Here is a 22,371-nt window from a genome sequence, read left to right as displayed (position 1 = left end):
AACGCTTTAAATGGCGAAATGGAGTCAAACATCGCTTCACGCCCAGTCTCGAAGTTTCTTCGCATCCGAGTACATCCTCACTTCCCGGAATCTTCACGGAGCCAGCAGAGCACTGGATCATTCAAACGATCTCCAAACTGTAAATCGCAGACTCTAACAGTTCCAGGAAAAGCATTTAAGGAGATAAAACAGATGTAAAGAAGTAAAAAAAAAGTTATTTTTGTGAGCTATCTGGAAGATGTCGACCAAGGGAGCATTGTGTGCTGGCGCCTTCTTGACCGGAAGATTTTGATAGAACACAGGCAGTACAGCACAGGAATAAGCATTTCAGCGTATGATGTTCTGCCAAACTAATTAAATTAGCAATTAAATGCTTAATTTAACCATTCCTTTTGGCTACACAATGTCCCTCCCCCTCTACTCCCTGCATATCCACATGCGTGTCTTCGAGCCTGTTAAATATCTCTATCGTATTTGCCTCCACCACCACCCCTGGCAGTACATTCCAGACACCCACCACTCTCTGTGTAAATAACTTGCTCCACACATCTCCTTTGAACTTACCTCCTCTCACCTTATATGCATGCCCCCTAGTACTAAACATTTCTACCCTGTGAAAAAGAAAAGCTACCAAAGCCTCTCATAACCTTGTAAACCTCTATCAGGACTCCTCTCAGCATCCAGAGAAAACAACACAAGTTTGTGTAACCTCTCCTTATGGCTCACAATCTCTAATCCAGGCAGCATCCTAGTAAATTTCTTCTGCCCCCTCTCCAAAACCTCCACCTGAGCAGGGAGGGAGCTTCAAGAATTTGCTCAGAAACACAGGACAGACATTTTGATCCCTGGATGGAGCACAGGGAAGAAGCACAAAACTCAGAAAACATTCAGTTTAAAGTTTCCACAAACATTGAAAAGGCTATTGTGTGGATGGAGGTGATGTCATATTGCACATGGACTGTTGCAAGCAGAGGTAATAATTTGAACACACTTCATCTTTTGCCTGGGCATGTTGTAGCCTGCAGGACTCAATACTGAATTCTCCAACTTCAGAAAACTTGTTCTTTCTTTCTGTTTGTATTGGGACAGGCCATTTCTTCCAAACATTCCCCTCTTCTTTTTCTTTAATTTTTATATTCTCGTCTGCTGGACATGTCCATTATTTCACCCTATCACAGAAACTTCCTTGTTCTGCTCCTTGTGGAACGGCAGGTCCTTTTATCTTGGAGAAGTTATTGAGAACATTTTCAGGGCACATATTATAAAAGTAATCATCAGTTGAGCTCGTTTCCTATTCTGTCCTCGAGTCAGAGATTGGTTGATGGATTAGCAGATCTCTTTCCCATTGTCTTATAATGACTTTAGAGAGACTATTCCTCCTTTATAACTGTGCCAATCCAGTTCAGGGTGAATGCTGTTTCGAGCTTATCTTTGTTGCATTTTTCTCTTCTTTACCCCGTTGTATGGCCATAGAGCAAATAAAACATCCAACCACTGGCAGGAGACCTTAACAAATCTCCAGAGGCCTAATTAATGATGCCTAAAAAGCCAAGTTCCACTTTCATTCTTGAATATTTACAGGTGTTATTGGAATTCATACTGCAATGCCACACATTTATAACTACTATTGATCCAGAGACTTGAGCTCAAATTCAACCATAGTAGCTGGGGAATTTAAATGCAGTTAGTGAAATTAACTTGAAATTAAAAGCTAGTCTTCGTAATACTGACCATGAATTTGTTGGTTCACTAAAGTCCTTTGCAGAAGGAAATTTGCCTCCTCTGATCTGGCTTATGTGGGACATCAGACTCTCCGGATATGATTTGACTCTTAACTGCCCCATGAAATGCCCCAGCCAGTCATTCAATACAAAATAGAGGATGGGAGGTAAATGCCAACCCCGCCAGTGACACACATAGCTCAGGAGCGAGTAAAATGCTGAGGCTTATTGGTTCCTGATGCTTGAATAATCTACATTCTTTTCTCTTTACAGGGATTTCTCACATTCTTACCAACCTTCTGGTGGCAAAATACCACAGTTCCTTGGATGCTTCCACAAGCTGTTCCTTTATGTTTGCCATTGGAATTAAAGATGTTGTTATTTTATGTATGACTTATTAAATATTTGTTTTACAGTTACCTATTATTACTGACCACAGAAGAATACAAGATAACAGTAGCAGGAGTAGGCAATCATGCCCTTCAAGCTGGGCTCCCTCACCTCCACCCCTCTGACTCTCAGTACAGGAGCCCCTCAGGGCTGCCTACTAAGCCCCCTCCTTTACTCCCTGTATACCCATGACTGTGTTGCCACCCACAGCTCCAATCTGCTATTTAAATTTGCCGACGACACTACATTGATTGGCCTTATCTCAAACAATAACAAGGTGGCCTACAGGGAAGAAATCATCTGTCTGACACAGTGGTGTCAAGAAAACAACCTCTCCCTCAATGTCGCAAAAACAAAGGAGCTGGTTGTGGATTACAGGAGGGATGGAGACGGGTTAACCCCTATTGACATCAATGGATCTGGGGTTGAGAGGGTTAACAGCTTCAAGTTCCTCGGCATCCACATCACTGAGGACCTCATGTGGTCTGTACACACCAGCTGTATGGTGATAAAGGACAACAGCACCTCTTTCACCTCAGATGGTTGAAGAAGTTTGGTATGGGCCCCCAAATCCTAAGAACTTTCTATAGGGGCACAATTGAGAGTATTCTGACTAGCTGCATCACTGCCTTATATGAGAATTGTACCTCCCTTATTCACAGGACTTTGCAGAGAGTGGTGCAGACAGCCCAGCGCATCTGTAGTTGTGAACTTCCTATGATTCAGGACATTTACAAGGACAGGTGTGTAAAAAGGGCCCATGGGATCACTGGGGACCTGAGTCACCCCAAGCACAAACTATTCCAGCTGCTACCATCTGGGAAACGGTACCGCAGCATAAAAGCCAGGACCAACAGGCTCCGGGACAGCTTCTTCCACCAGACCATCAGACCGATGAACTCACGCTGATTTCGGTATATTACATTGATTGTTCTATTTATTATAAATTATTATAAATTACTATGATTGCACATTGCACATTTAGATGGAGACTTAACATAAAGATTTTTACTCCTCATGTATGTGAAGGATGTAAGAAATGAAGTCAATCCAATTCAAAAAATTCAACTCCTCTTCTGTGCCATTGTTAACACCCCTCTGTTCCTTGATCTATCAAATAGTTATCCATCTCCACTTTAAAAACTTTTGATGATCCAGCTTCCACTATGACAGAGACAGAGAGTTCCAAAGATTCACCACCTTCTGTGAGAGCTTGGGCCTACTCAATGGCAGTCAGCCTGCTTCCCTGTTTACAGTCCGAGACAATGAGATCAAAACCAATTAGGGATGCCAGTAAGATAGTGGTGATAAAACTGTGAATGAGCTTTGGTGTATTACATTTGGTTTTCATTTTTTTAATCTTTGCTACTTTAGTGAAACCACTTGCAGAGCTCCTCAGTTCAGTCTGTCAGGGCAACCCTGAGTTTCCAGTTGCTTATCACTTCAATTCTTCACCCTACTCCCATTCTGACCTCTGTCTTTGGCATCCTACACATAGCTTCAACGATACTCCACATAGGTTTGAGGAACAGCACTTTATCTTGTTCCACCAGACCCAAAGACAGCTTCTATCCCACTGTTGTAAGACTGTGAGATAGTCCCCTAATACGATAAAATGAACTTTGACCTCACAATCTGCCTCATCGTGGCTCTTGCCCCTTATTGCCATGATGGAATGACGGAGCAGACTCGATGGGCCAAATAGCCTAATTTTGCTCCTATATCTTACGGTCCTATTGTCTACCTGCTCTGCACTTTCTCTGTAACTATTACACTTTATTCTGCATTTTGTTATTGTTTTCCCTTGTACTACCTCAATGTTCTGATCTTTTGAAATGGTCTGTATGGATAGCATGCAAAACAAGGTTTTTCACTCTTACACTACATGTTAGAATAATAGATCAATGTAACAATTTTCTTGGGCTTATCATGTTACCTTTCTATTCATTTTTCTCTTTCCACAGTTGTAGCTAAGCCACTCTGTAAATCTGTTTACTTTTCTATTTCTGTCCCCAGGTGCCAGCTCTTAAAATAATTGTTACCTTGATGGCTTTGGTCTGTACTCTATCATGAACATTCCTTCTGTTCTCTCCTTCCTCCCTCTCTCTGCAAGGTAAAACACTTGTTTTCTCATTTTTTTCCAATTCTGATGCAGGATCCTTAACTTTGTACCCCCCCCCCCCCCATAGATGCTGCTTAATCTGTTGAACGCTTCCAGCATTTTGTTCCAGGTTTCCAATGTCTGCAGTATTTTGGTCCAATGGCTCAGAGAGAACTTGACAGGGTAGATGCCCTTGCAGAAAAATGGGGGAATTCTTTCAGGTTTGAGGCTCCTCTGCCATTCGTATCTGGCTGCCCAAAGCAAATCTGCAGTTAGTCACCCTTAGTGATATTCAGGGCTCAGCAATAAAGCCATCCATACACTATAACGCTGAGGCCTTGATAAGGCATTGGTCAGACTGCATTTGGAACATTGTGAGTAGTTTTGGGCCTCTTATCTGAGAAAGAATATGTTGGCATCGGAGAGGATCCAGAGGAGGCTCATAAGAGTGATCCCGGGAAAGAAAGGGTTAATGTATGAGGAGTGTTTGATGGCTCTGGGCCTGTACTCACTGGAGTTTAGAAGAATGAGGGGGAGTCTCATTGAAACCTATTGAATATTGAAAGGCCTACATAGAGTGGATCTTTCCTATAGTGTGGGAGTCTAGGACCAGAGGGCACAGCCTCAAAATAAAGGGACATTCATTTAGAACAGAGATAAGGAGGAATTTATTTAGCTAGAGGGATTTCTTTGGCCTGATGATGGTGTATCTGTGAAATTCATTGCCACAGATGTCTGCGGAGGTCAAATCATTGGGTATATTCAAAGCGGAGGTTGATAGGTTTTTGATTATTCAGGACGTCAAAGGTTACGGGGAGAAGGCAGGAGAATAGGATTGAGAGGGATAATTAATTAGGTATGATGGAATGGTGGAGCAGACTCGATGGGCCAAATGGCCTAATTCTGCTCCTATGTCTTATGGTCTATTCTTCTTTGCACTGGTCAGATAGTGATTCTAGCCCAGTTTAAAAGGTTACTAAAACAGCAGAAATTTGTCAAGAATCCTGCAAGTTCACTGACAGTTATTTCCATCCAGACCTCAGGAGTTCACAGAGAAAACAAATAAATGCATGGATCATGTGTCAGTAAAATATAATCTAACTATTCCTACTGTTAACTACAGCTATTCGGTGCATACAAATGTATTATTAAGTATGTATGAGCAGGTTCTCAAAGTGATATGGTCTGGCGCTTGCCTTGAATTAAATTGGAGTTGTTTTAATAGAATGACATTTGTCCAACTGAACTGGGGAAATTAAGATTGAATAAGACTGAAGGGAGCAAAAATAATAGCTGCTCATATTTAACAAGCACAATGGGATTGTCAAGAGAGCAAATGTATATTAAAATTAGGCAAAGTTAGTCCATTTTTCTAATTGTTTCCAATAAGTTAGTCATCCTGCAAAGCTTAATCATACAAAAGAAAGGGTAGAAGAATCATTTTCCTCGAAATCCTACAGAGGTAGTTATTGGATTGACACGGTACATTAAGTTCTCTGTAATGATTTCTTTCCTCTTAAGTCGTTCCCCCATCCACCAAATTCACCATTAGTGGTGAGGTCTTCAGCTATTTTGATCTATTTGAGTTTCTCTCCCTCATCCCTTTTCATCTTACTGTCTGTCTTGGTACTAACTTTCCAGGGGTTTCCTGGAGTCTCCAGCAACCAGAATAATGAAACAAGCAAAATTCTGGAAGAAATTCAATAAGACGTAACAGTTTTTTTAAAATACTGAGAGGGAGATGGGAATAAAGGGTTGCTGCCAATTATTTACATGGGTAATGCTGAATCTGATGGGCAGATTGGCCTGCTATGCCAATAATTTGCTACATTTCTCCATTTGTTGATTAAACTGGGAATGAACGGAATTAAACTGTAAGAACGTCCGTGTAGGAGGGTTGCTGAGAGTAGCGAAGTTGTATGTTGAAACCTACAATGAAAGGTGCAGCCTTACCATACCATTCAGTCCTCTCCTTAGGCTCTTCGGGATACCCACATGTCTTAAAGCTGCACGATGATGTGGAAGACGCCTATTCAGCCTATGTGTCTGTTCCAGCTGATTAAAACTTTCCCAGACTAATCCTACCTTCCTGCACTGCACATTTATCCTGCAGGTCACAGCCCTTAAACTGTACTTCGATATTTACTTGAAGTCTGATTAGGGTTTCGGCCTCCATCACCCTTTCAGGCAGAGTTCCAGATCCCTCCCACCCTCTGTAAATCCCTTTTACTAATCTCTGCTCCCATTGATTTTTGACTCCTCCCCCTTTGTAAAGGAGACTTCTTCCCTACTTTCTTTATCTCAGCCCCTTATAATTTTATACAACTCAATTAAGTCCCCATTTAGATAGCCTCCACTGCACAAGGAAAACAAACCAATCTTTCCTCATACACACAAACTTCTAGTCCTGCCTTCACTTTTGTAAACTCATTCCATGAACCCTCCAGTGCAACCACACCCTCTCTGTCACGTGATGACAATAACGGTGCATGGTACATGAGATGTTGCTGAATGACTGTTGTTAACAGTCACAAACAAGAGAAAATCTGCAGATGCTGGTAATCCAAAGCAACACACTCACACACGATGCTGAAGGAACTCAGCAGGCCAGGCAGCATCTATGGAAAAGACTACAGTCGACGTTTCAGGCTGAGACCCTTCGGCAGGACTGGAGAAAAAAAGACAAGGAGTCAGAGTAAGAAGGTGGGAGGAGGGGAGGAATAAACACAAGGTGATAGGTGAAACCGGGAGAGGGGGAGGGGTGGAATAGAGGAGGCCATAGACTGACATGTCGGAATGGGAGTGGGAAATGGAATTAAAATGAGTGGCCATTGAGCGATCCTGCCTTTTCTGGTGGACAGAGCATAGGTGCTCAGCGAAGTGGTCTCCCAATCTACGTCGGGTCTCACTGATATACAGAAAGCCACAGGGAGCACCGGACACAGTACATGACTCCAACAGACTCACAGATGAAGTGTTGCTTCACCTGGAAGGACTATTTGTGGCCCCGAATGGTAATGAGGGAGGAGGTGTTGGGGCAGGTGTAGCACTCGTTCCACTTGCAAGCATAAGTGCCAGGAGGGAGATAGGTGGGGAGCGATGAATGGTCAAGGGAGTCGTATAGGGAGCAATCCCCCCCCAGAAAGCAGAAAGTTGGGGAGGTGGGGGAGAGGGGGAGGGAAAGATGTGCTTGGTAGTGAGATCCTGTTGGAGATGGCGGAAGTTCCAGAGAATTACGCGCTGGATGCGGAAGCTGGTGGTAGGTGAGGACAAGAGGAACCCTATCCCTATGCGTGAAATGGAAGAGATGTGGGCAGCATTGATGGTGGAGGAAGGGAAACCTCTTTCTTTGAAGAAGGAGGACATCTCATTTGCTCTGGAATGAAAAGCCTCATCCTCAGGTTCACAGGATGAGGTTTTTCACTCCAGACTCTCAGGAAAAGGCCTTATATTCTGTCTGGGTAGCTTCCAACCTGATGGTATGAACATTGATTTCTCAAACTTCCAGTAATGCCCCCCGTCTTCACCATTCCCCATTCCCATTACCCTTTCTCACCTTAACTCCTTACCTGGCCATCACCTCCCTCTGGTGCACCTCCCCCTTTTCTTTCTTCCATGGCATGCTGTCCTCTCCTATCAGATTCCCCTTTCCCAGCCTTTATCTCTTTCACCCATCAACTTCCCAGCTTGTTACTTCACCCCACCCCCTCCCAGTTTTACCTATCACCTTGTATTTCTTCCTCCCCTCCCCCACCTTAATCTGACGCCTCACCTTTTTTTTCTCCAGTCCTGATGAAGGGTCTCAGCCCGAAACGTCGAATGTTTTCCATAGATGCTGCCTGGCCTGCTGAGTTCCTCCAGCATTTTGTGTGTGTTGTTAGCAGTTGATAGTTTTCCTCATCTCTTGATTTTTGTCACATTGCGTGTCCCTGGGAACAGCTATATAGCAGAGTCCTGTGTTACATGGAGCAAACTTGGTAAGTATCCTTGCATCACTTCCCAGCTCTTCCTGCACGGAAACATTCTCTGAGGAGCAGGGCAATGGTCTCACTCCCAGTGAAGCAATGAGCTATTTTGACCGTACACAAAGGATCTGATGGGAAGGGCCTTTCTCACAACCAATCAAGCAAGATCTTGGTGGTTTCTTGAACACTTTGATAAAAACATTCTACAAAATGCCTTTGGCAGTCTGCTCAGGGAACCACCTGACAAGTTTCATGACATTTCAAAGAGCACTGAATAATTGATCGTAGGTGTTTATATGGTAGGTTAAAATTACTCACTTGGTGTGTGTCAAGTCTTTCATCTTTTCCTTCACACCACTGGCAGTGGACACTACACTTTAGTATATGTGATCAAGCGGGAGGCTCACTGCCATGTCCATTACTAATGAGAAGATGCAGAGAGTAGTGAACTCTGCCCAATACATTACAGGCACATCCCTTCTCACCATCAGTATCTACAAAAGGTGCACTGTCTCAAGCTGGCAACAGCCATCAATAAAGATGCCCCACCGTCTGTGCCATGGACAGGAGGTACGGAAGACCCATACCACCAGGTTCAGGAACAGGCACTTCCCTTCAACCATTCAGTTCCTGAACCAACCAGAATGAGACAATTTCGGACGAAGTTGGAGGCGACATCGGATGTACGCCAATTCTGGCAGTGCTTGCAAGACATTACTTCCTACAAAGCAAAACCCAATAGGCACTCAAAAACTTCTATAGTTGTACCGTGGAGAGCATTCTGACAGGCTGCATCACTGTCTGGTATGGAGGGGCTACTGCACAGGACCGAAAGAAGCTGCAGAGGGTTGTAAATCTAGTCGGCTCCATCTTGGGTACTAGCCTACAAAGTACCCAGGACATCTTCAGGTAGCGGTGTCTCAGAAAGGCAGCGTCCATTATTAAGGACCCCCAGCACCCAGGACATGCCCTTTTCTCACTGTTACCATCAGGTAGGAGATACAGAAGCCTGAAGGCACACACTCAGTGATTCAGGAACAGCTTCTTCCCTCTGCCATCTGATTCTGAAATGGACTTTGAAGCTTTGGATGCTACCTCACTTTTTTAATATACAATATTTCTGTTTTTGCACATTTTTAAATAATCTATTCTATATGTGTAATTTACTTGTTTATTTTTATTATGTTGTGTTTTACTTATTATCACTTTTTTTCTGTCTCTGCTAGATTATGTATTGCATTGAACTGCTGCTGCTAAGTTAACAAATTTCACATCACATGCCGGTGATAATAAACCTGATTCTGATTCTGATGAATGGCAACGATGCTTCACTATCAGATGAACTCAACGCCTTCTACGCACGCTTTGAAAGGGAGAACACAACCACAGCTGTGAAGGTCCCTGCTGTACCTGATGACCCTGTGATCTCCGTCTCAGAGGCCGATGTTAGGCTGTCTTTAAAGAGAGTGAACCCTCGCAAGGCAGAAGGTTTCGCTGGAGTACCGTGTAAGGTTTTGAAAACCTGTGCCAACCAACTGGCGGGAGTATTCAAGGACATTTTCAACCTCTCACTGCTAAGGGTGGAAGTTCCCACTTGTTTCAACAAGGCAACAATTATACCAGCGCCTAAGAAGAATAATGTGGGCTGCCTTCATGACTATTGCCCGGTAGCACTCACAACTACAGAGATGAAATGCTTTGAGAGGTTGGTCATGACTAGACTGAACTCCTGCCTCAGCAAGAAGGTGGGGGAAGGGTAAGATGAAGGAACACATACCAATCCTCACAGAGGGACCAAAAGTGGAGAGAGTGAGCAGTTTCAAGTTCCTGGGTGTCAAGATCTCTGAGGACCTAAAACCTGGTCCCAACATATCAATGCAGTTATAAAGGAGGCAAGACAGTGACTATACTTCATTAGGAGTTTGAAGAGATTTGGTATGTCAACAAATACAAAAAACTTCTATAGATATACCATGGAGAGCATTCTGATAGGCTGCATCACTGTCTGGTAATGGGAGGGGGGTTGGCGCTACTGCACAGGACCGAAAGAAGCTGCAGAGGGTTGTAAATCTAGTCAGCTCCATCTTGGGTACTAGCCTACAAAGTACCCAGGACATCTTCAAGGAGTGGTGTCTCAGAAAGGCAGCGTCCATTATTAAGGACCTCCATCACCCAGGACATACTCTTTTCTCATTGTTACCATTAAGTAGGAGGTGCAGAAGCCTGAAGGCACAGACTCAGTGGTTCAGGAACAGCTTCTGCCATCCGATTCCTAAATGGACATTGAACCCGTGAACACTACCTCACTTTTTAAATATATATTATTTCTGTTTTTTTGCACAATTTTTAATCTATTCAATATATATATATACTGTAATGATTTATTTATTATTACTTTTTTTCTTCTATATTATGTATTGCATTGAACTGCTGCTGCTAAATTAACAAATTTCACGACACATCCCAGTGATAATAAACCTGATTCTGAACGCCAATCACTAGTTTATCAACACTTTGCACTAAAATGAACTTTTTTTGTTCTAATTGTATTCTTTTCTGTAAAAATTGAGTTAATTTATGCTTTCCCTGTAAATATGATGCTATCTGTCTGCGATGCTGCTGCAAGAAAGCTTTTTTCCATTGCATCTGTGCATACATGTACTCGTGCGTGTGCAATATACTCGACTTTGACATAAAGTTCTTATACTAGGAAGTGAAAGACACTGTAGAAATCCAAGACTTTCTGTCTTTCATCAAAAAAAACCCAATAGTGTCTGATTTGTAGTGACTGGGTTCAATTCCCGCACTGCCTGTTAGGAGTTTGTACGTTCTCTCCATGACCACATGGGTTTCCTCCTGGCTGCTCCAGTTCTCTTCCCCCGCACCCCCACCACCCCCCACACCCCGCTACAGTCCAAAGATGTACTGGTTGATTGGTTAATTGGTCATTGTAAATTGTCCCGCGATTAGGCTATGGTTAAACCAGGGGTTGCTGGGCGGTGCAACTCGAATGGCCAGAGAGGCCTATTCCTCGCTGTATCTCAATTAATTAATTATAAGAACAAGCCTCTGGGCCTATGGCAGGTATTAGCCATCTAAAGAGCCCTGGGTGCTGTCAGACGTTCTTGCTTCCCCTACCCCAACATAGCACAGACTGCCAACCCAGCATGTCAATTGTTACAGGTCGATAATACTGTGGATCTATGGAAGGTGGGATTAAAATCTGAGTGGACCTTTGGGATAGGAGTCAACAATGTCAGAACTGCGGGCTCTTTTAAAGATTTTGTCACATTCATGACTGCTGAACCACAAATAATAAACACACCACAATTATTCAGAGCAGATGGTAGTACTCTCTGCATGCTGTCCCAGTAATGATTCATACTACACTCTTCAAGGACTGGTGATGGTCTGCAAAGGTGTATTTGTCCATCAGAGGGAGCTAATTATGAAAGAATGCCATTGTTCTGCAGTAACACATTCAAAATGCTGGAGGAACTCAGCAGGTCAGTCAGCATCTATGGAAAGGAATACACAGTTGTATACTCTTGGCCTGAATCTAAATACCAAAATGGGATCCGAGTTACCAAGGCCACATTGCAGTCTGACCACTCTGCACATTTCTCTCGTGACGACTCCACTGGAAATGAGACTGTTGCCCATCTCCCTGAAGAACGTTTCTATACCAGGAAGGTCTGGATAGTGACGTTGAGATCTTTGCCCAGGTTTGTCCTGAAGAGCTGCATGACATCAGACTTTGTGCTGTGTAGGGTGTTGCCACAGAATCCCACCAAGGCATTTCAACTGCGGAGGACCACTGAGAAACACTCACTGTTCTTCCAAAAGCTCAGTGTTCCACAGCAAGGTGTTGTCCGTGATTGATGCTGCAAACTAGCTCACTCATTTGTATTAACAACCAACACACCTAAGGATATGCTGGGGATGTCCCGGCACCAACACAGCGTACCTACAATGTTGAGCAGAACAACACAGGCACCAATAACAGCAAACAAGCCCCACCCACCCACTCTCACACACAGACAGGCAGGTCACCCACCCCAGGCCTCCGGTCCTTGACCCTGCACCAACTCAGACTTCACCCCAGGCTCACCGATCATGGGTTTGCCCTTCAGGCCTTGACTTCTGACCTTGGACTTCAACTTTGATTTTGTAACATAATATTCTTCATTCTGTTATTGCTTTTCCCTTTTACTACTTTGATGCTTTGAAATAATCTCTATGGATGGCTTTCAAAACTAGGATTTTCACTATATCTTGGTAGATGTGACAACAATAAACCAATTCCAGTTCCAATTTCTACATGGTGCATGGCACATTTGGCCCCTTTTTTTGTGTGACCTGATAAAACTGAACAGAACCTGAAACAAAAGAATGTATCTTCAAAGCCCAGCTTTGCATACAATGATCAAAATCAGGTTTATTATCACTGACGCATTCTGAAAATGTGTTGTTTTGTGACATAAAATAACTATAAGTTACAAAATTAAAAAAAAACTCCAAAAGATGGATCATGAGGGTGTTTAGAAATCTGGTGGCAGAGGGGAAGAAGCTTTCCTTAAAACATTGAGTAGGTGTCTTCAGGCTCCTATACCTCCTCGCCGATAGTAGCAATGAGAAGTGGACATTGATATAACAATGGGCATTATTTCTTTCTTGATAAAACTTCATAGGAGCACCTTGGGATGTTTCAGCAGTGTTATAAGTACTATACAATGGAAGTTTTTGTTGCAATGAAGTACCTGTAATCTGCAACTTTACTGAAAATTTCATACCTGGACCAGAACTCTATAGGGCTCTGGAAGTTTCCCAGTGTTGGGCATCTAATTACTTTTGATATTCTGAACCCAGTACTTGAACCATATAAAACTTGATGGTTCACTTCAGAAAGACCCAGCTACATCAGAAGAATTACAGTGATTACAGCTCAGAGGGAACCATTCAGCCTATCACATTCATACCAGCTCTTCGTGGAGAAGTTCTTCAATCCTATTTCCTTCTTTTCTGTAACCCTGAAAATTATTTACTTTCACATATGCAGTTTTGAAAGTCTTGATTCATTGTCTTCACCAGTTTTTGCAGACAGTGAGTACTAGATCATTACCGTTCTTTGCATAATCCTTGAACCATTCACTACTAGAAACACCTTCCCTCTATTCACCCTGACTAATCCTGTCATTAAATCTATCAAATTTCTTCTCAATCTTTTTTGCTCCAGAAAGAAGAACCCTGAGCTTCTCCAGTCCAGTCTGGAGCTGATATCTCTCATTCCTAGAAATGATCCAGTGAATTTCCTCTGCACTCTCTCACATCTTTCCGAAAGTGTGGTGATCAGAAGTTGGTGTAATACTCGAGTTGTGGCTTAACTAGTGTTTTATAAAGGCTCTTTGGCTCCTCCCACTTTTTCTAAACCTAAGGTGTATCCATGGGCACCTGCACGGCCCCCAATTGTGCCTGCCTTTTCATTGGCTATGTGGAACCGTCCATGTTCCAAGCCTACACAGGTAATGCTCCCCAACTCTTTCTGTGCTACATTGGTGCTGCTTCATGCACCCATGTTGAGCTCATCAATTTCATTAACTTTGCCTTCAACATCCACCTTGCCCTTAAGTTCACTTGGTCCATTTCTGACACCTCAGTCCCCTTTCTCAATCTTGAGAGACAGGTTGTCCATTGATATATTTTATAAACCTACTGGCTCTCACAGCTATCTTGACCATACTTCTTACCACCATGTCACCTGTAAAAATGCTGTTCCCTTTTCCGCCACATCTGTTCACATGATGAGGCTTTTCTTTCTAGAACAACTTCTTCAAAGAGTGGGTTTTTCCTTCCTCTACCATTGATGCTCACCCTCCTCCACACCTCCTCCACTTCCCGGACATCCACGCTCACCTTAACAGGGATAGAATTCCTCTTGTCCTTACCTACCACCCCAAGAGTCTCCACATCAATCCCATCATTCTACACAACTTCCACCATCATCAATGGGACCCTACACCAAACACATCACTCTCTGCGTTCCGCAGGGATCACTCTCTCTGAGAACCCCTTGTCCATTCATCCCTCCACACTGATCTTTTTCCTGGCGCTTAACCCTGCCAACAGCACAAGCACTACACCTGCCCATTCATCTCCACTTTCACCAACATTCAGGGCTGCAAACAGTTCTTTTGGGGTCATTTGCTGTATCCTGTGTTCCTACTGTGGCCTCTTCTACGTCGGTGAGACCCAGCGTAGATTGGGGGGTGCGGGGAAGCCGCTTTGTTGAGCACCTTTGCTCCCTCTGAGGATTTCTCAGTGGCCAACAATTTAATTCCACCTCCCATTCCCTTTCTGACATGTCAGTCCATGACCTTCTCTACTGCCACGATGAGCCCATTCTCAGGCTGGCGGAGCAACACTCCAATTCCACCTGCGTAGTCTCCAACCTGACAGCATGAATATCAATTTCTCCAACTTTAGGTAATTTCTCCCCTCCCCCTTGCCTTCTTTTCCATTCCCTATTCTGGCTCCCCCTTATCCCTTCTCTTCTTCTCACAAATATATCACCTGCCTCTGGTAGGGGGCTCCCTCCTTCCCATTCTCCAATGGCGCACTCACCTCTCCTATCAGATTCCTTTTTCTTCAGCTGTATACCTTTTCCACCTATCGCCTCCCAGCTTCTTCTGCATCCCTCCTCCCCCACCCACCCAACTTTCCCCTTGCTTGCCTTCACCAAACACCTGCCAGCTTGTGCTCCGTTCCCTCCCTCACCTTCTTATTTTGTCTTCTTCCCCTCTTCTTTTCCAGTCCTGATGAAGGGTCTCGGCCCAAAACATTGGCTCTTTATTTCTCTCCATAGATGCTGCCTGACCTGCTGAATTCCTCCAGCGTTTTGTGTGTGTTACTCTGGATTTCCAGCATCTGCAGAATGTCCTGTGATCAGCATAACCTCCCTACTTTGAACTCAAGAAGTGGTGAACACCACTAGCCAGGCTGTACTGGTGGAAGGGAATGCTAGTTCAACTTTACTTTGTATTCCCACAAACTACCTTGAAAGTCATACTCTATAACACAATGCACGAAGACTATTGAAGATCAATAATTGCATTAACAGTAAAAAAAATGAGTGGGTACAGCCACAAGACAGCGGAGGTTGGAGATCAGAGTTTTCCTTAACTCCTAGATGAGCTGCCAACCATGGCTGACGAGCCCCATCTGCACGAAGTGATTGGTTTTGAGGTGCCAGTAGCTCGCCTTTGCCCCTTCTCCTGTCAGTAGAAACAGTTCTGCCGAGCTTAATAGCTAAGCCACATGAGAAGGTCAGGAGCTGGGTTTGGTTATCTGAGGCTATTTGAGGTGCATGCCATCGGGAGCATTTAATAGGTAGTGGGAGCTTGTCCTCACTACCACCCCGGCTATAACATCCTTAAGGAACCAAATTCAGATTAGTCTGTGAATATTATTGCTAATGCCTTGTGGTGTATCAGGCAGCAACCTTGCCAGTTCCTTAGCATTCATCTATGTTTTTTCACGAGGCCGAGTTGCTAGCTCGACGCTCAACCCAGTATGGATGGAAAGCGTGGGAGAAGCCGGCCGGATTCAAACCTGGGGCCACTCGCCCCAAAGGCCAGTGTGGACACCACTACACCACAGGCCAGCAGTCTGTGAATATACAGCACTTGTTGGTATCATACCCAGGATAGAAGTCCAAGTTTGAGTTGAAAGGTTCTGGAATGCCCTGCCTGAAAGAATGGGGGCCACAGCTGGAACTTTACAAAACAGGATTAGACAAAAGGAAGAAAAATGGCTATGAGGAAAGGCAGGGAAGTGGAACTAATTGGAGTTCCCATACAGAAAGACAGCACAATTAAAATTGGTTGAAAGGCCTTAATCTGCATGTGTTCCTATGTTTCAAATCCATCAATAGTCCCACACCTATGAACTCCAGATATTTTTCCAATTCTTTTCAATCTTTGAAGAACTCTGCAAGACTCTAATCCTGGCCTCTTAATCTTTCTTGATTTTAATCACTCTGCTTCTGGCAGACATGCCTTCAACAGCCAAGCCCCTAAATTCTGAAATTCCTCCTTAAGTGCCTCTGCCTCCTTTCATTTCCTTCCTTCAACACTCCTTGAAGCCTAAACTAGAGTTTTGGTTTTGGTTATTGCTGATATCTCATGTGGCTCAGCATCTAATTTTGTTTGATAATTGACTCTATAGAAGATCTTAAGAAGATTCAGCTGACATAAAGAAGTAGGAAAAAGCATTCTTTCGCAATTAAAGTCAAAATGTCATTGAAAAATGGGTTCCAGGCACACAATCAATCTGATAGGATTTTCTTAAACAAGGCAGCTTTTATACAAGGAGTGACAGCTTTCCTCCTGGATAGCAACCTCAAAACAATTATTTTAGTCGTCATTTTGCCATGATATCATTTGTTTACACCACTTGGGTGACCTATGCTTCGAGCAGTCATTAACCAGTCCACCTAGGCTGTGACGACTCATCAATCTTTGAACCGGTAGTCTACAAATCAGCCAGTGGCAAGGATTCCTGTAAATATAAATGTCATCATATCTAATCCAATCCCAGGAAGCCAAAACCAATTTAAACTGGTCATCAGCAGACTGTCTCCCAGATATACTGTACCCCAAAGACAGAAAGATGTCCTTGTAGCTAAGATCTATTTGATGAATTGAAGCCATTGTTACAACGTAAGAAACAGAAAGCTTACATATAAGCAAACAGAGAGCTTGAATGGAATGAAAGGTTATAAGGAGAGATTGGATAGGCTAACTGGGACATAGAAAGCTAAGGAACCTTATAGACATTTATAAAATTGTGAGGGACAAAATGAATAGAAAGTTAGAGATTCTTCCCCTAGGTTAAGGGAGACTAGAACTGAACTAGAGGCCATATGTTTGAGGGGGAAAAGTTAAAGAAGATATGAGCGGTAAGTTTTTCACACAGAGGCTGGTGGTTAACTGCAATGAGCTGCCGGTGGAGATGGTGGAAACAGAAACAGTGATAATATTTAAAATAACACACACAAAATGCTGGAGGAACACAGCAGGTCAGGCAGCATCTATGGAAATGAATAAACAGCCCGCGTTTCAAGCTGAGACCTTTCATTAGGACTGCATTTAAAATACATTTAAACTGTACTTAGGGATTTGAAAGGAGTAGAGGGATATGGGCCTCTAAAGCAGGCAAACAGTCCACATGGGTGAAGTGGGCTGTAAGGACACAGCACTGAACAGGCCATTCGGCCCATATTGTGACAATTCAACAATTGTGCTGATCATGATGCCATGATGCCATTCCATGCTGTACCATCTATGATTCCATGTGCACAGCAAGCATCCAAAATCTGTATTATAATGACAGGATGATCAATTTTAATTATGTTGGCCATGGGATAAATTTTGGCCCCAGTTCAGTGAGAACTTCCCCAGCTGTTCTTCAGAATTGAACCATTCTGTCTCTTCCATCCGTCAGAGAAAGCAGATAAGATAATCTCATCCAGAAGGTAGTGGTGCTCCTTTAGTATTGTACTCCCTCAGGACAGTCATCCTGGATTTTGTGGTCTAGTACAGAAATTGTACCCACACTTTGTAAGTCAGAGCTATTCACTGAGATACAGTTAAGGACTACTTGTAGCCAAGAAAGAGGAGAGATTCATGAGAATCATGAATTCAGAATAAATCGAGAGAAGCTGTTCCCTCTAACAGAAGGAAGATAGAGACTCAAGTAGTGGAACAATGGTGGACTAGTGTTAGAGTGGGGAGGCTTTGGCTCACCAGGCTTGGGTGAGAACAGGCAAGGTAAGTTTCCGATAAATTTCTTCTTCTGCATTCTTTGCAGTTAGTGCAGTGGGAATGGTTCCAGGGGCTGTGTTGCATTCCGTGTGTGAGATGTGGTAATTCTGGGAGGTGCCTCGCCTTCCGGATAACCACATCTGCACCAGGTGCACTGAGCTACAGCTCCTCAGAGATGCTTTAAGGAACTGGAACTTGGTGACCTTTGGCTCCTAAGAGAGACTGAGGAGGTGATAGACAAAAGCTACAGGAGGTAGTCACTCCCTAAGTAGCAAGAGGCAGGTAACTGGGTGACTGTCAGGATAGGGAAAGGAAATGAACAACTAGTGCAGAGTACCCCGGGTCAGGACATCTCAGATCAGTTCCACAGCATTCTAAAGGGGAGAGTGAGCAGCGAGAATTCTTGGTACATATTGACACCAAAGACATAGGTAGGAAAGGAGATGATGCCCTGAAGACAGAATTTAGGGAGTTAGGTAGAAAGCTGAAAATCAGGACCCCCAGGGTAGTAATCTCTGGATTGCTGCCTGTGCCATGTGCCAGTGAAGGTGAGAATAGGATGACTTGGCAAATCAATGCATGACTGAGAAACTGGTGCGGGGTGGGGGGCAGGGCTTCAGAATTCTGGACCATTGGGAGCTCTTCAGCGGAAGCTACGAGCTGTACAAAAAGGACAGGTTACTCCTGAACCTGAGGCACCAATATCCTTGCAGGCCCAACAGCCAGAGCTGTTGGGGAGGGTGTAAACTAAATTGGCAGGGAGATGGGCCAGGGCGATAGGCTGAGGATGGTGCAGTTGGTACACAATTGGATGCAGTGTGCAGTGAGATTGTGAGGAAGGACAGGCAGATGATAGGGCAAAATTGCAGTCAGTGGGAGGAGTTGAAGTGTAACATGGAGGCGTTCTTCTCAAGGTGGGGAGGAGAATATAAAAGCAAGGATGCAATGCTGAGGCTTTATAAAGCATTGGTGAGGCCTCACTTGCAGTGTTCTGAGCAGTTTTGGGCCCCTTATCTTAAAAAGGATGCACTGACATTGTAGAGGGTTCAGAGGAAGTTCATGAGAATGATTCCAGGAATGAAAGGGTTATTGTATTAGGAGTGTTTGATGGCTCCAGACTGGTACTTGTGGAATTTAGAAGAACGAGGGGGATCTCATTGAAACTATCGAATGTTGAAAGGTCAAGATAAGGTGGATGTGGAGAGGATGTTTCCTATCGTGGGGGAGTCTAGGACCAGAAGGCACAGCCTTAGAGTAGAGGGACAACCATTTAGAATGGAGACCAGGAGGAAATTCTTTAGCCAGATGGTGGTGAATCTGTGGAATCTGTTGGCACAGCTAGCTGTAGAGGCCAAGTCATTGATTGTATTTAAAGCGGAGGTTGATAGGTTCTTGATCAGTCAGGGCATATAAGGTTGCAGGGAGAAGGCAGAAGATTGGGGCTGAGAGGGAAAATGGATCAGCCATGATGAAATGGTGGAGTAGACTTGATGGGCCAAATGACCTAATTCTGTTCCTATTTCTTATGGTCTTAACAAAGATACATGGAAGGAAACATAAATCACAGTGTGCTCAGTTCTGACTGTAAGCAACAGTAACACGGTCAATCAAGATTTTCAAAAGGGAAAAAAATTGCAGATACTGGAATCTGAAGCAAAGGCAGTCAGGCAGCATCTGCGGAAAGTGGAACCCGTCAATATTTGTCACAATGGTGGGGGCATTGGGAGCAAGGGTGGACCCAAATGCAAGACACATCTTGTGAGGTTAATTAAATTTAGTTTATTGTTTAATATCAGGAGAGCTAGGCAGGAGCAGGAGTAGCGAACTGGACAAGGACTGAGGACTGCGACTAGGCTGGGACCAAGGGTCTGGGCTAGGACTCGGAATCGGCTCCCAGAACTAGAGGAGACATGAAGATGCTAGGGTATGGACTCCGAGCCCGAGACTGGGCAAGGACCCAGTACCTGGGTCTTGCCTCAGGCTCGGACCCCAGAACCAGGCATGGACATGACATGGGCTAGGGAGAGGAGGAACATGGAAAACAGAGCCTCAGTCTAGGGAGAGCAGGTACATGGAACCATGGACACAGAACACAGAGCCAGGACCCCTCCTTGGGTACAGGACATAGGGCCGGGACTCATGACCCTCCGCGGGGCAACGGCAAGACGCCTGACTTACCCCATGGAGGCGAGGACAAGACAAGACAAACACGAATGAACACCAGACAGTACCTATCTAGCTCCGGTGATGGAATTAGACTGAAGTGTAGGCGGGGGCTGCAGATGAGGTCTAGAGGCGAGAGGGGCAGAGAAGGGATTCAGATAAGGGGGTAGGACAGGAATCATAGACCGCCAGGGCCAGGATTAGACTCAGAACTGGGAAGCCGCCAGGGCCAGGACTTGACATGGTACTTGGATGCCGCCGGAGCCAGGATGTGGACGTGGTACTTGGATGCCGCCGGAGCCAGGACTTGACTTGGAGCCTCCGGGTAGTGCTGAGCTCTCGACTCGGCCCGGGAACAGTAGACAGCGGCTCTTGATTCTCTCCGGCGGGTTAACTGATGGACCCACCTGGATGAGGAAACTTTGCAGGCTCGCTTCGGTGAGGTAACTGGACTGGGTTGCTCCGGTGAGGAAAGGTGAATTACCAGCACTCGCTTCGGGCGGAGACAAGGCTTGCTCCGGCCAGATGGCATTGGCACGCCGTGACTTTGCAGACGCTCCCGTGCCAAACGGCTGAAAGCCGGAGACTATAAACCACCGGTTCAGCCCAGTGTTAATTGCCCCTAATCACCAAAGTCGAGGGACATGGGAAAACAGGGAATCAACGGTCCGGATTGTAACATAAACAAGCTAAATTTAAAGGGACCCTGATCTGGACCATGACAATATTTCACAGTACTGAGAAAGTAGCAGAGAACATGGGGAAGAGCAAAGAGAATGCCTGCAATATGGTGAAGCAATATAGCCAGTAAATGGACAGTAACACTCCTTTGGGAGGTCCTGAGACTGTAACATTTTGCAGTGGATTAGTTCACCCACCTTTCGTTCTCTGTTCTTGAACTGCCTTTCCAAACCATCCCTAAATGTGATGTAATTTTCACTTTCACCTGCTTGAGCACTAAAATGGCAGAGTAAGTTGGCATTCTAGGTTTAGTACTCGCTTGATATTCATGCGCTTGTTGGACAGTGACCCTTTGTGGAAATAGTTATGGAAAGGACAAAGTTAAAGCTCTGGTGGTTCCAAAGATCTACTGGAACCCATCGTGCAAGATTCCCAAACAAATAACTGCACCCAGGGGTACTAGTATTGCCTTGCAAAGCTTCTCCAATGAGAACATTAGCAGCTCACCAAAGGGAAAATAAATATCACTACTGTGTACAGTAAACATACTGGAAGCGCTGCCCCTTTAACTTTAAATACATCCAAATGGATTCCAAAAATCTTCAGACACTGAAAATCTAAAATAAAAACAGAGAATTCCTGAAACACTCAGCAGGTCAGGTCAGAAATAATTCTATTTCTGTGAAAAGGGAAGTAGACTTAATGCTCAGAACATAGAACAGTACAGGATAACCATTCCCCTTACATTTGACCCCCCAAAATGCATCATCTCATACCTGTCTGGATTAAACTCAATTTGCCATTTCACTATTCAAATTTCCTGAATAACCTCCCTTGCCATCACACCGCCACCAATTTTCAGAATGGTTATCTAATGAGATGAAAGGTCTTTGACCTGAAACTTTAATTCTCTCTCCACAGATGCTACCTGATATGCAGAGTATATTGAGCATTTTCTGCTTTTGTGTCCACTCGGATGGCAGAATGGCTAAATAACAGCAGCAGTTAAATAATAGCTTGATATTAGCAATGCAGAGGAGTAGTCTCAGCCTTTAAAAAATGCAACCTGCCAATTACAAAAAAGAAGTGACTTTTTATAATAACCCTCCCCCTTTCTTTCTCCCAGTCTGCGTCAGGTTTCAGCGAAGCATTCTCCCAGTCTTCTGGTGTGGCCTTCTATATATTGGTGAGACCCGACGCAGACTGGGAGACCGTTTCGCTGAACACCTACACTCTGTCCGCCAGAGAAAGCAGGATCTCCCAGTGGCCACACATTTTAATTCCACGTCCCATTCCCATTCTGATATGTCAATCCATGGCCTCCTCTACTGTCAAGATGAAGCCACACTCATATTGGAGGAACAACACCTTATATTCCGTCTGGGTAGCCTCCAACCTGATGGCATGAACATTGATTTCTCTAACTTCTGCTAATGCCCCTCCTCCACTTTGTACCTCATCCCTTATTTATTTTTATTCCCCCCCTTTTTTTCTTCTCTCTCTGTCCCTCTCACAATCACTTCTTGCCT

At 44.3% G+C, this 22,371-nt stretch overlaps 1 protein-coding gene across 1 annotated transcript in view; it reads left to right on the top strand.

Annotated features, from left to right (window-relative positions):
• Positions 1–9,966, top strand: part of LOC134340300 (E3 ubiquitin-protein ligase MARCHF9-like) — a 75,566-nt gene extending 65,600 nt beyond the window's left edge. The window contains exons 6-7 of the transcript XR_010016517.1: positions 4,128–4,224; positions 9,404–9,966. The gene's annotated coding sequence lies outside the window, so the exon portion shown is untranslated. The remainder of the gene's footprint in view (positions 1–4,127; positions 4,225–9,403) is intronic.
• The last annotated feature ends 12,405 nt before the right edge of the window (positions 9,967–22,371 follow it).

The sequence above is a fragment of the Mobula hypostoma genome, chromosome X1 (genome assembly GCF_963921235.1).
Source record: "Mobula hypostoma chromosome X1, sMobHyp1.1, whole genome shotgun sequence".
NCBI lineage: Eukaryota > Metazoa > Chordata > Chondrichthyes > Myliobatiformes > Myliobatidae > Mobula > Mobula hypostoma.
The sequence above is the reverse complement of the archived record's forward strand: the minus strand, read 5'-3'. Positions and strand labels throughout refer to the sequence as shown.